We start from the raw sequence: 15,643 nt of genomic DNA, 5'->3' as shown, positions 1-15,643 counted from the left end.
GAAAGACTGGACCCAAGTTCAACTAGGCCTCAGTCTCGTCAGGTTGACGGTATACCATCTATATACACTACCGGACTCCGATAAATGGCTCAACGTCGGCATCACAGCGTAAGCAACAGTCCGCACAGTCGAGCCGGGCATCCTGAATAGTGAAGTAGAATGGGCCTTAGCCAGCCTTGCTAAGAACAAAGCTAGCGGCATTGATGGCATTCCAGCTGAGTTGCTTCGAAACCTTAACCATGACGACGCTGTTAAAGTATTCATGATGGCAGCAAATTTGGACAACCCTGCAGTGGCCACAAGATTGGAGGAGGTCAGTTTACATTCCCATCCCAAAAAAAGGAAGTGCCAAAGATTGTTCCAACTACCGCACGATCGCGCTTATTTCGCATGCTAGCAAGGTGATGTTGAAAATCCTGCAAGGTAGGCTGCAGCAGTATGTGGATCGAGAGCTCCCGGACGTGCAAGCTGGGTGTCACAAGGGCAGAGGAACTAGAGACCAGATTGCCAACCTTCGCAGAAAAGTGGAAAAAGCAAGAGATTTCCAGAAACCCACCTACTTCTGCTTTATTGATTATGCGAAAGCGTTTGACTGCGTAGATCACAGCAGATTGTGGAGAGTTCTCCAAGAGATGGGAGTTCCAATTCACCTCATCTGTCTCCTCAGGAACCTGTATGGAGGGCAAGAGGCCACAGTCAGAACTGGGCATGGTCTTACAGATTGGTTTCCGATTAAGAAAGGAGTGAGACAAGGCTGCATACTGTCGCCCTGCCAATTTAACCTATATGCTGAGTGCATCACGAGGAAGGCCGGTCTGTACGAGTCTTCAGCTGGAGTGAAGATGCTGGAAAACGTATCAACAACCTCAGATATGCGGACGATACCACTTTAATGGCAGAAAGTGAAGTGGAACTCAAGAGACTTCTGATGCGCGTAAAAGAAGCGAGTGAGAAGTTTGGGCTTAAACCGAACAATAAAAAGACAAAGATCATGGCGTCTTGCCCTATCAAGTCCTAGAGCATCAAGGGGCAAGAAGTGGAATCTGTGACAGATTTTCTCTTCTTGAGCTCCAAGATTACCCCGGAAGGAGACTGCAGCCATGAAATTAGGAAACGCCTGCTTCTGGGAAAGAAAGCCATGGCTAGCCTTGACCGCCTAGTGAAGAGCAGAGACATTACACTGCCAACAAAGATCCGTATAACTCGTTTCAACAGCATGTTAAAACACCTGAGTCACACACTTTTTTCCATTCTTCCTCCTTACTCCATCAAAATGCAGGCGCTGAAACAGAAACCAAATGTGAGTGCTTATGCTAAGCGTTTTTCTGTATTTATATCAACTACATCAACACCCGGTGACGTAACTGAAAGGGGCAGGGAGACCGATAAAATTGCCTAAACCTGTGCGAGTTAGTAGTCAGAAATTACAGCAATAGAGTCTGAAACAAGGTTCTACATTTCCATAGTTCTAGACAGGCAACGAAAAACAATCCTGTAAATACAGGGGCGAAAATATGACACACCAATTTTCAAACATTGACTATAGCACGATGACAGCACTCTGGCTAACTAAAAATACGACAATAAAAAATACAACTGGTCCTTCCGGAGAGAGTTAGAGTGATAGATTATGCTATATATTGTCAAGTGGAAGCATAATGCAAGGCAAAGCAAAATGAGGCAGCTCGAGATGATTTCTTGTAGATACGCTTGCACTGTATGTGTATTTCAACAGTCCAAAATGAGTGGCCAGATTGCACACTGATTCGAGATTGCTGGAAAGCTGTCTGAGCAGTTTCCTAAAATTAAGAGGGTGTTTAAGACTTACCAATGCTTTGTAGAGTCAGTTTCATAGGAACTGTTGCACAAGAATGGAATATAGACAGTCTAGCATGCAATGGGTTTCTAACCAAAGTATTTATGTACACGCATATGAAAATACGGATGTATGATAGGGTAAAACATACAATAGCTAGCAAGCACTTATTATTAGGAAGATTGTTTATGTAGGAGCTCACAGTTAAAACCGCTAGAAACCAAAGCAAGAACTGGGGGCGGAATCGGGTTTAGTAGTCCTGCTGGTCTGATCGACGGCGTCTTGCGTCGTTGGCACTCACGACACGTCTTCACGTAGTGGGCAACTTCGGCAGGCAGTCGCGGCCAGTAGTACTTCTCCTGGATTCGATGCAACGTGCGCGCAAATCCGAGGTGGCCTGCTGTGGGCTCATCGTGCAACGCCTGCAGAATTTCCTGCCGGAGGTTTTTAGGCACTACAAGAAGCTGCGCGGTATTGTTGGCTGCGAAGTTCTTCACTAGGAGGCCATTGCTTAACGTGAACGATGATAAATATCGCAAACAAACAAAGATTATGGAACTGATACGCGGTCCAGAATCAGAGTGATAAGTCTGAATGCCGGCGGCTGTTAAACAACAACAAATACAGTTTTGAAGTTTCGCGGCAATATATTGGTCATTGTCCATGACCAATATGCCGCCTCTTTTATCTGCCGGTTTGATGACCACATCTTTCCGTCTGCTAAGCGCCTTCAATGCGTCACGTTCCTTTTTGGAAAGGTTTTACTTCCCTGGTCTCTAGTCCTTATAAGCTCTGATTACGTCGTTCTGGACGGCACTAATGTACGGTACATGTGAGGACAGTTTTCCTCGTGGTTTTTTCCCCCTTTCCGCCCCTTTTTTTACCCCGCTTCTTTGATACCCTCCACATCCCACTTCTCGTAAAAACCTTCTTCATGCTTGGCGCTCGCACCTTTTAGCGAAAACCTCAAAGTATTTCAGCATTCTACTGTCCCACATATTTTTTTTCTTTTCTTTCTTTGATGTTCATCTCTCGTCGCGAGTTGCTTACCGCTCTAAGCAGGCTCGAACTCTACTCGTAGATGTCACGTTCTTCTAACCAGCAATGTCCACCTGGTTGTCGCGTTTTTTTTCATCCTGTCGGGCCGCGGGTCGGAGCAAGGGTGGGGAGAGTAACAGACGCAGCAGAGAAAAAGAACAAATCTTCAAAAACAAGGCCTTGACCATTGATAGTTGACCACTTCCCCCAAAAACCTCCTTCACGCTTGGCGCTACCATCTTTTAGTGAGAACGGAAAAAGATTTCTCACCATCTGCAGCAAACACGTTCCCCCACCTGTGATTTTTTTTCCCGAGGTTGTTCAGCGGCTGCCTGTATTCTATACAGATGACTCCCGGCAGCCGTTGCCTTGGGTGGATGAGCCTTTGGGACTAGCCTGCTCTCCGCACCTGTGTGTGTATGTGTGTGTTGTGCGTGCCCAGCTGGTTCACCTATATGTGCCCATATTATGTTTGTATCTCCTCTTGCCAACACTATAAGAAGACGAACAAGAATCATGTACCCTCAGTCTTGAGAAAGGCAGTGCTCCTGCCAAAACGTCGACTCCAAATAAACTTGGAAGCAGTATGAAGCATTTTTTCATAGATGTGGACGTCGTGTATAGACCCTATTCACTATCAGGTTTAGCAGGCGGCCGTTGTGGCAACCCTGTATTGAGGATACGCCATAGCATTGGGCTTTTCAAAACTCCTCCTCCTCCCTGCTCCCTCCCTGCGACCTCCCTGCTGCGCGCCGTTCATTTGTCGGACACATGAGACGCCGTTTGGAACGCTGTCCAACCAGAGCTCGGATTTCACCACCGCTGTACCCTGATTCGCCGTGGGCCCTCTCTCTCTTTCTTTCTCTCTCTTTGATGTTAGGTTGTTCGTGCCATGGTTGCCAGTAAAGCAGAAATGACGTCACGTGAATAAGCTCTATAGGCAAGTGGCTATTTATGTCTGTAGAAAGGTTGCATCGAGTATTGAGTAGGCGAGTTACACTTGTCACCAATCAAAACATGCAATGCTGAAACGTTATCCGGATTTTCACTCATACTTCGCAGTTTGCTTTGGTTCCTAGCGGTTTTAACTGTGAGCTCCTACATAAACAATCTTCCTAATAATAAGTGCTTGCTAGCTATTGTATGTTTTACCCTATCATACATCCGTATTTTCATATGCGTGTACATAAATACTTTGGTTAAAAACCCATTGCATGCTAGACTGTCTATATTCCTTTCTTGTGCAACAGTTCCTATGAAACTGACTCTACAAAGCATTGGTAAGTCTTAAACACCCTCTTAATTTTAGGAAACTGCTTAGACAGCTTTCCAGCAATCTCGAATCAGTGTGCAATCTGGCCACTCATTTTGGACTGTTGAAATACACATACAGTGCAAGCGTATCTACAAGAAATCATCTCGAGCTGCCTCATTTTGCTTTGCCTTGCATTATGCTTCCACTTGACAATATATAGCATAATCTATCACTCTAACTCTCTCCGGAAGGACCAGTTGTATTTTTTATTGTCGTATTTTTAGTTAGCCAGAGTGCTGTCATCGTGCTATAGTCAATGTTTGAAAATTGGTGTGTCATATTTTCGCCCCTGTATTTACAGGATTGTTTTTCGTTGCCTGTCTAGAACTATGGAAATTTAGAACCTTGTTTCAGACTCTATTGCTGTAATTTCTGACTACTAACTCGCACAGGTTTATGCAATTTTATCGGTCTCCCTGCCCCTTTCAGTTACGTCACCGGGTGTTGATGTAGTTGATATAAATACAGAAAAACGCTTAGCATAAGCACTCACATTTGGTTTCTGTTTCAGCGCCTGCATTTTGATGGAGTAAGGAGGAAGAATGGAAAAAAGTGTGTGACTCAGGTGTTTTAACATGCTGTTGAAACGAGTTATACGGATCTTTGTTGGCAGTGTAATGTCTCTGCTCTTCACTAGGCGGTCAAGGCTAGCCATGGCTTTCTTTCCCAGAAGCAGGCGTTTCCTAATTTCATGGCTGCAGTCTCCTTCCGGGGTAATCTTGGAGCTCAAGAAGAGAAAATCTGTCACAGATTCCACTTCTTGCCCCTTGATGCTCTAGGACTTGATAGGGCAAGACGCCATGATCTTTGTCTTTTTATTGTTCGGTTTAAGCCCAAACTTCTCACTCGCTTCTTTTACGCGCATCAGAAGTCTCTTGAGTTCCACTTCACTTTCTGCCATTAAAGTGGTATCGTCCGCATATCTGAGGTTGTTGATACGTTTTCCAGCATCTTCACTCCAGCTGAAGACTCGTACAGACCGGCCTTCCTCGTGATGCACTCAGCATATAGGTTAAATTGGCAGGGCGACAGTATGCAGCCTTGTCTCACTCCTTTCCTAATCGGAAACCAATCAGTAAGACCATCCCCAGTTCTGACTGTGGCCTCTTGCCCTTCATACAGGTTCCTGAGGAGACAGATGAGGTGAATTGGAACTCCCATCTCCTGGAGAACTTGCCACAATCTGCTGTGATCTACGCAGTCAAACGCTTTCGCATAATCAATAAAGCAGAAGTAGGTGGGTAACTTCATTACAGTCGTTTTCCGGCGACAAAACAATATCTGTATTTGTGCAGTGATGCGCATGGCTGTTACGCTTTCATGACGTGAGTATTTTGAATATATGAATCGTAGTGCTTTCGACTGAATTGTTTCTAACTTTTCGATCAGGTACGCTTGATGGGGATCCCAGATTATGTGTGCATACTCAAGGATAGGTCGTACTAATATTTTATAGGCTGTTAACTTCACGTGCGGTGGAGCCATTGCTAGTCTGCTGCGAAGAAAACCAAGCTGCTTGAATGCGTTGCTACATATGTTCTCGATGTGTGCATGCCATTTAAGGTCTTGGGTTAGAGTGATCCCCAGGTATTTTGCTTTGGCTACGTGTGGTATCGGGGAGCCAGATAATGTGTAGTTGTAAAACAAAGGAATTTTTTTTCTTGTTATGTTTAAATGCGCCGTTTTCGATATGTTAATTTGCATGTCCCATGCTGCACACCAGTCAGAAATGTTTTTTAAAGAAGACTGAAGTTTCATTTGGTCACCAGAGCTGTTCACGGCTGTATAAATCACGCAGTCATCTGCAGAAAGTCTCATTATCACTCCATGTTCGGCACACAAATAGATATCATTTACATATATGAGAAACAGCAGGGGCCCAAGAACGGAGCCCTGCGGGACCCCCGAGAGGACTTCAAGGTAATCTGAGTCGAAACCATTCATTGACACGAACTGTTTACGGTTGGAAAGATAGGCTTTCTATCCATGCTACTATTTTCAGATCAATACCTATCGTTATCAGTTTTAAAATAAATTTTTATGGTGAACACGATGGAAAGCTTCAGCGAAATTTATGAGGATTGTATCAGCCTGTAGTCGAGAAATAATTATTGATGCCAGGTCAGTGTGATTTCAAACAGTTGAGTAACTGTTGACAATGTATTTCGAAAGCCATGTAGTCTGGGGAATAGAAGGTTGTTTTCTTCTAAGTATGTTATGATAGCATTATGGATTATATGCTCCATTACCTTGCAACAAGAACTGATTAATGATATAGGTCGGTATGTGTTCACCAGCAATTTGCTGCCGCCCTTGTGAATAGGATTCACCTTTGAATGGAGCCAATCTTGTGGAACAGTACCTGTTTTAAGTGACTCGGTACATTTTGCGCACAGAAAAGGAGCAATCTACTCAGCATAGCGTCTAATGAATACGCTTAAGATGCCATCAGGACCAGGACACTTTTTCGTATCTATTTGCAAGAGTAAGTTAAGGACGCCTGTTTGTGTTATCACCACTTCGGGCATGTGGCTAGTGTGTTGGGCAGGGGTTGCATTCACTGGTGTTGCATGTGTGAAGACAGATTGGAAGTATGAATTTAAATAGTTTGCAATCGCTCACTGATCTTTACGATACATCCGTCAACTTCTATTTTTGAGATCGCGTCATCAGATTTCGATGAATAGCGCCAACATTTCTGTGGTTGTGTAGACAAAGTTCGACATTGTGCTTGAAAAAAACCTTAATCTCGCCTCTTTAATTTATTTCATGAACAGGGGGGAGGGGGGATTTCACACATTTCCGCAAGTGATTTTTTACTTCTACGAATTCTCACGAGTTTTCGCTTTAGGTGAATAATATTGCGGGTAATATATGGCGTTTTACGTTGTCTTCTTTTCGTCTTGGATGGAATGAATTTTTCTTCCCAGGATATTATCGTTTCCTTGAGCTTTAGCCATAAGTCTTTAACAATTGACCGGTTTTCCAAAATATAAATATCCTACTTTAAATCTATAAAGTCGATGATGCTCACGTCATAAGCCCGACTATAACCTTTCGTTACAATACGTGTCTGCTCAAGGTGGACTGCGGTGTTCTGCTGTCTCATCTGTGGAAATGTTAATGCGAGTAACTTATGGTCTGATATACTTTCCGCAATGACAAGTTCCGGGGTTCACATGCTAGATACAATAACAAGATTGAGCACTGAGGTAGTATAGCCCCGAATGCGTGTCGGCAATAGTAACCAGCTGTTGTAAACAAAAAACTGAACATTATGTTTAAAAGCAGTTCGCAATTGGTCACTTCCTTTCTTCCAGGAGTTAAGGTGGTCCAATCAATTCCGGGTAAATTGAAATCTCCAGATAATATGATTTTAGTCCGTTCTTTCATTTTAGAATTCAAATAGTCATGCCATTTCAAAAGATAGTCATCTGTGGCGTTCGGGCACCTAAAAATACCACCGATTACTGCTTATCATTACCCGTTGTTATCATGCACCAAACACTTTAATGGCCGTCCATGCCTTCCTCTTCCTTGAAGTAGAGGTCCTGCTTAATGGCAATAGCAACCCCACCACCACGGCTGTTCCTATCAGATCTAAGAAGTGTGTAAGACTCAGGGACGATTTCCGAGTCATGTATGGAAGAGTGCAACCACGTTTCTGTAATTATTATTACGTCTGAACTGTAAAGCAGGAATAATTCTTTTAATTTATCATCCTGATTAACAATGCTCCTAGCATTGAAACTCAGATTGATTAATGGAATATTGCGAAAACGTCATTCAGCGGGACCACCATGAGATTTCGAAAATCTGTTTTTCGTTTGCTTCACTGGTACCCTTTTATCCTCTGTGGGATCCCATGCGTACATATTATTGTTTATTTTGAGCTTGTCAAAAACTAAACTTACTTTATCCCCATTGTAACGATTCAATTTAAAGACTGCCATAATTTTCTGCGTATTTCGCGCACAGGAACCGAGAAATTCTCAGATATTGATATTCCACTGTTCTTTAGCTTATGGCAACTTTGAAAAACCTTAACCTTTTCAGTGAAATCATAAAAGCGCAAGACAACAGGGCGTTCTTTGCCAGCATCTTTCCTGCCAACACCATGGATGCGTTTTATGGATCTGACCTGGACTTCCAATTTGCTTCTCAAGAGATTGTTTTCTACTTTTTCTTGAAGCTCGGAGGCACTCTCGTTATTTTCCTCTTTCAATCCATAGGTCACAATATTATTTCTACGGCTTCTATTTTCCAGGGCATCCAATCTTTTAGTGATTTGGAACAATTCCTTATGCATCACCACTACAGATTTCTCACATTTCTGCACTTTTTCGTTACATAGCTTTAGCGACGCTAATGTGGCTTCTATTTCAGAGAGCCTGAACTGAACACCCTCAAATCCACCTTGCAAAGCAGTTTGGGTAGGCTTAATTTCCGTGACAGTGCTCAGAATTTGATCCAGTTTCTGTTCATCAGGCACAGGGTTCTCCTCCATTCGCCACTTAGCTTCAACAGCATGCAAAGTACTCGCGATTACTCATGGTAGCAACAACAAATACACTGGGGGCTCGGCAGCACGACAAGGCAGGCACAATCGCTTCTAAGGCAACTTGTGAATGACCATTTGTCACTAACCTGTGCAAAGAAAAGTATGAAGTTCAGCATCATGCGTCTAACGGTGCCGCCGAGCCCACTGAAGAGATCTGCTGTCCGTCCAGTCGTTTTAGGCCGTTCCCACGAAGTCTCAGATGTTGCCGCTGCGCCAAACGATGTGTCCAAACGAGGTAACGGCGATAGTCCTTCCATGCGGTTTCCATCTGATGGCACCGATATAAGCGACACAAACAGACCCGTAGGCAAACAAGGTTACCGATGTCGCGTCACCAACGTCACAAAAGACAGATGGCCCGGGGACACATGGAAGTCGCCACAGCCCGATCCACTGCATTCCTGAGCGCCTGTGCAAAGAAAAGTACGAAGTTCAGCATCGTGCGTCTAACAGTGCCGCCGAGCCTGTCGCAGCACCATATGACTCCTCGGGTGGTCGCACTTACGAACTGTCCAGACAGATAATTCGAAAGCGTCGCAGTGCTCTCTGAAAGGCCTCATCTCGCGCAGATAAGCCGCTTGAGTTAGCAGACCGCCATTGCTTCGCTTGGCAACAACCTCACGGATCAATGGTTTCTCTGCGAGAGCAAAGCGTTTGCGACGGGAAGACAGATAGTGCCCTCGTGCGGCTGTAAATTTGCGCTTCCATTTTAATCCTTCAAAAAGTTGCGCGGCTGAAAACTACTCTTATGGCGTCGTTTCAGTACTTTCTGTAATTACAGCAAGATGTCTCAGCTTACATTACCACCGAGAGTAATTTTGTACCAAACTGAGGTGAGTTGACAGCCTCCTGTACTCCACATCAAATTCGCCGCTTTAAGCACTCGCCTAACGTGGCGCCCAACTTCTGCCATTTTCGTCAATGACAGCACATTGTTTATGTCATGAAACTTCATTTTGTCATAACAGTCTGATGTGTATGCATGACGTATTTCTCGCTGCACAACGTGAACCAGTCAGATTACAGGAATAGTACCTTTTATCTCATCCGTAATACAAGCATAAGTGTTTTCCTGCCAATCATCTATACCAGTTTTATTTTTTTTTCCGTCCGCAGTTACTGATATCTAATATTCAGGCGGCGTGAATAGCTCTGCTAAAGATGTGTCTGCAACTTAACGTCATTTTGACGGCACTGCAAGAAGCCATTTCGACAGCTCAAAATTTTGCGCCACAAGATTGAAACACATGACCATTCTGAGAACTAATCAAACAATAAGGCGCCGAACAGCGGCTATGCGCTGAAAAGATCCCGAAACAGGTGACAAGCTTCTGGGCAGCACGAACAAACGATCCGTACTCGGGGGTCGCACGCTTCCCTGTGTACTGAAATTTAAGAAATTGAAGACGCGATATCCAAGCATCTTACAGATACTTAGATAAATTGTGTCATTGTTTAGCACACGATATCGTCTGCAGGAACACGAAAAGTACTCTGACTGCCCAAGGAATCTACTCAAAATGACCGCCGACTAAGGAGCTGTACTGACGCTGCGATCAACAATGCAATTCAACACGCATATGCACAAAGACGGGATGGGGTTGAGTACAATTTGCAGGTATTTCGATTTTCATCTTGAGCAAGAGCTATAAATTGATCGCGTTTTCGCTTACAGTGACTAGAGTCAGCGTCAAATGCAAAATGACCAAAATGAACTGCGCACAGCACGACACCCGTTTCGGATGACTAGATCATAAGTGGTGAAAACTGAGATATAGTGCAGTTGAGTTTTTTTATTTGAAAGGCGCGATAAAATATTTTTAAGTAACAAACAACCCGTTTGGATTTTTGTTCAGGAGGGAATAATTCTGCGTTTTCGTGCTCGCATTGCTGCCACCCTGTTCGTGTTTTTTTTTTTTTAATTCGGCATTTTTATCTTTTTTATTCGCGAGTGGCGCCCCCCTTTATTAGTTTCACCAGACTCACTGCGTTTCGGTTCCAGGCGCAAGGATCAGACCATTTTATAATCACCCACAGGTCGGCGGACGCACACATGTATCGACTCTCGCGGGCTCATTCACGCTCAGATCATGATCTGAGTCTTGATTAAGTCCGGACTCAAATTCAGATCGCATTGGCCCTAAATGGTAAGCTTCCGACGATGTGTATAACTAACAGAAATCGAGTAGCAGTCACCGCATCCCATAAATAGAGACAGAGTACACTAACTCCCAGAAGGAATCTTTCGTTTCCCGCAATCTTCAGTAACGTACGCAGTTATCTTCAGAGGAGATTAGGCTCGTTTCTAACATCATCGCATCAACACAAGGCAACTTGCTTATTCTAACAGAAAACTGGCTACAAAATGACGTTAGTGATATCAAAGTTGTGGCGCAACTTGTCTGACATCAAAGTTCACCCAAGTGATCGTGAATTATTAAAGAGCGGTGGTGTTCTCATAGCAGATCGTCAGCAAATGTTATGTTTTGTTGTAAACGTCTAATTTAAGATCGGAATAATTTAGTTACTGTTTCGCTCATAACCAATTCAAGTGTTAGCATTTGCATTGAACTCCTGTAATGGCCGATTACAATGAATATAGGGCTATTCTTCGCAACGATCTGGCGTTGGCGCGTCGTGCGTTAAAAATGTTGAGCGAGGCCGAAGGCCGAACAGGTGCTGGACCAGAGAAGTATGATTGAGTCACGTTATGCTACCGACTGCCTACGGCCTCGCGAGCTTGTTCTGCGGAGGCCGCAGAGTGCCTGGGGCAGAGCATTGCCACGTTCTGCAGAATCGCCGATGCAGAGGAAAGCCATGACCTCGTGGATCACAAGCCCACCGCAGGCATCAACTTGGCCGAGTTGCAAGGCTCTTCTGCATGCCTGCCAACTCTGCTGACGTCCCCGGGAGACTCCTGATTTTTGACCGAACTTTCTGGTTGTACGACCACTGTCCTATATCTCCCGATAAGTCTCCTCTGCCCGCGCAAGTACGGTTCACATAGTTTAAGCAAAGCTGAGTTTCGGTACAGTTGGCAGGCCGTGATTTACAGGGAGGTTTAGCGCGAGCAGACGAGCGACCGTCCTGTGTCACTCTCTTATCCTTGTCTTTCTCGCTCTAAGCCTCCCTGTAAATCGTGGTTTACATAAAACCGGCACCACGAAATCAGCAGCTGCGTCGTAATCACCAGCATCAATGTCTTTGGCCTTTCCAAGGATAAAAACAGGCGGAATGAGTAGGAGAATCTCAACGGACCAGAGATCACAGAGCTGACTAGTGCCTGAACGACACGAGCCCAGTATGCGAGTTCCATTTCGGGCCACCCGCCTTATGATCTCGATGTTTAGGTGCGTATCGTACAAGAAAAAAAGATGAAGTCATGAGGATAACAAAGAGGAGAGGATAACAAAATACTGTGAACGGGAAGGCCTCCTTTATCCGTTCAATCAGTTGTATGGCTTTATCAATATGATCGAGGATGTCACCACGAACTGAATGGACGCTTCTGTCAGGGCGAGCTACACTCCGACAGCATAACGGATATGCTAGTTGGCAGCTGTTCAGAGCAGACTTCCCTAGAAATCGTTTGTCATGGTCACCGCTCCGATTCTCACAGCTGAAATAATGACGTTTTATGGCGTCACTCGTCATTTAGACGTGAAGGGACTTTGACTTAACAGTGAGCGACAGAGGGCCCGGCTAGCTCTGTCCGTAGAGCATGAGACTTAACCTCAGGGTCATGGGTTCAGGCCCCACATTGGGCGCCAGATGAAGGCCTCGCCTTCAAAAAACCGGTCCGCGAGCCATGGTCTCGACTGAAGAGTGACAAATCCAGTCTCTTAATAACCCCGCTTTATTCCGGATAAACGAAAATGCATTGAAAAGAAAGGAAACAACATCAGGCGCTACTGCGCTGAGAACATGCTGTTCATGCGCGCGACAATAGAACAGCGAAGAGAAGCGGGAAACATGTCAGGGCTTTACCGCGGCGAGACAAAACACACTGAGGAGCGAATAGGGCGAGCAATAAGGCCAAAGCGCTCACGGCGGAACAAGAAGCATTGCTCCTCGCGTTACACCAACTCACGCGAATACGCCCAGGCTGTTTCTGCAGGCACTCCTTCCACCTTCGTGACGCCGGTCTGCTTTCCGTAGTCCCTGCACACCCCGCTGGTCCATGACGCTCGCTGCTTGCCCCGCCGGGGCGAAAAAAGGCCTCGCGCCTTGCTTCGACGCGCGTATCTGCTCTCGTCTTTTGCCGCTAACATCCCGCCCCCAAGATTATCTGCTCACTCATGCACACTCGCGCTGCTCGCGCAAACACAACACAAATAGGAAAACGCGCGCGCGGTTTAAAACACCTAAAGAGGCTGCGGAGCCCCACAACGTCTAATCTAAGACCGGAATAATTTAGTTACTGTGTCATTCATAACCAATAGCACTTTTACTGGGAGTATCCTACAGGCGTCCCCATTCCACCCATGACTTTTCTAACGAGCAAAATAACAACCTAATCTAACCCACAGCAAGCTACCCCAACTGCCGCTATCCTCCTTTTCGGGTATTTTAACTTCCCAAACATAGAATGGCGTAATCTTCCACCTGCATCAATAGTAGGTTCCGCAAAAGGCAACCTTATTGAAATACATTTCAACGGTAATTTATCACAATTGCTTTCAGAACCAACGCGCACCTTATCGTAATCTAAAATCATTCTTGACTTTATTTTGGCTAGTAAACCCGATGCCGTCTCATTCATTACTTACCTTCAGAGAATTATAGACCAAAATGTCATTCCAGCCGCCTGCTTTTTTCTTGTAATACCAAATATGACCTTGAAGAAGACTGTAACACTTTAAGAAAATAGTCATTAAGGGGCGATAAATCAAGAACTTAAGACCTACTTTCCTGCATAAGAAGCTACATATGACATTCAATCAACACATGATAACTGGGCAATCTTTAAAAATAAATAAATGATTCACGTGATAAACATATACCAACCGTCAACATTCGTTCAAGTAACCAAAAATCATGCTTTACTGATTCTTTAAAAAAATTCGAAAAATAAGCGCCTCTATTGGGAAGATAGCGGCAACACAATTTGATAGCAAAACTATATATTAGGTAGCTCAAGATGAATATTTGACTGTCATTCGCAGCATAAAACGTTTCTATCCCTTTTCTATCCTGTAAATCAATTTCAAACAGCGCTGATGCCTGCTATACTAACGCCTCCTTGACATCTGCGTCTGCTTCTGTTTGCTGTGCGGTGCGGCGTTCGAGGTAGCGGCAAAGGAAAGGGAGCACGGACGCCGGAATTGATCGCCCGCTGGGGTCAGCTTCGTAATGAATGAATCCCCTTGTAACGTCATTACCTGTCGTGACGGTACATCGCGCGCCCCTTGTCGAACACAACCAGCATCTCATTGAACGAATTAAAGTTCACCGGCGTTCTATAATTCGCATCCAGGAAAGGAAAGGCGCAGTGCCTGTCACTCGCGAAATCTCGCTATCATTCTCACTGTGAGTTCAGTTCAGTCGTTCACTCGTGTCCGACTCTTAGTGACCCTATGGACCATGTCACGCCACGCTTTCCGGTCTTTCACCATCTTCATAACATCACATGACTTCATCTGCAGTGCCTCGAGGATGCCATCTAACCATCGCGTTCGCTGCCTACCCCTTCTCCAGCGACCCTCAACCTTTCCCAACATCAAATCTTTCTCCAGCGACTCCTCTCTTCTCATCAGATAACCAAAGTAGCTGAGTTTTAACTTTAGAATTTGACCCTCCAATGACCAGTCAGGGTTTATGGTCGACAATATCGACTGATTTGATCTTCTGGCAGTCCAAGGAACTCTCAAGAATCTTCGCCAGCACCACAATTCAAATGCGTCAATTCTTCGGCGGTCAGCCTTTTTCACAGTCAAACTCTCGCATCCCTACATCACAACTGGAAAGACCATAGCACGAGTTATACGGATCTTGGTTGGCAGACTAATGTCTCTGCTCTTTACTAGGCGGTCAAGGTTAACCATTGCTCTCTTTCCCAGAAGCAGGCATCTCCTAATTTCATGGCTGCAGTCTCCTTCCGAATTAATCTTGGAGCCCAAGAAGAGTAAATCTGTCACAGCTTCCACTTCTCCATTGATGCTCCAGGACTTGATAGGGCAAGACGCCATGATCTTTGTCTTTTTAATGTTCACTTTAAGCCCAAACTTCTCACTCTCTTCTTGTACGCGCATCAGAAGTCCTTTGAGTTCCACTTCACTTTCTGCCATTAAAGTGGTATCATCCGCATATCTAAGGTTGTTGATACGTTTTCCAGCAATCTTCACGCCAGCTGAAGACTCGTCCAGACCGCCCTTCCTCATGATGCACTCTGCATATATGTTAAATAGGCAGGGCGACAGTATGCAGCCTTGCCTCACTTCTTTCTCGATCGGAAACCAATCAGTAAGACCATGCCCAGTTCTGACTGTGGCCTCTTGCCCTTCATACAGGTTCCTGAGGAGACAGATGAGGTGACTTGCAACTCCCATCTCTTGGAGAGCTTGCCACAATCTGCTGTGATATACGCAGTCAAACGCTTTTGCATAATCAATAAAGCAGAAGTGCATGGGTTTCTGGAAATCTCTTGCTTTTTCCACTTTTCTGCGAAGGTTGGCAATCTGGTCTCTAGTTCCTCTGCCCTTGCGAAACCCAGCTTGCACGTCCGGAAGCTCCCGATCCACATACTGCTGCAGCCTACCTTGGAGGATTTTCAAAATCACCTTGCTAGCATGCGAAATAAGCGCGATCGTGCGATAGTTGGAACAATCTTTGCACTGCCTTTCTTTGGGATGGGGATGTAAACTGACCTCCTCCAATCCTGTGGCCACTGCTCGGTTGTCCAAATCTTCTGACA

Source organism: Amblyomma maculatum, chromosome 10 (genome assembly GCF_055883805.1).
Source record: "Amblyomma maculatum isolate TAMU_Amacu chromosome 10, ASM5588380v1, whole genome shotgun sequence".
NCBI lineage: Eukaryota > Metazoa > Arthropoda > Arachnida > Ixodida > Ixodidae > Amblyomma > Amblyomma maculatum.
The sequence above is the reverse complement of the archived record's forward strand: the minus strand, read 5'-3'. Positions refer to the sequence as shown.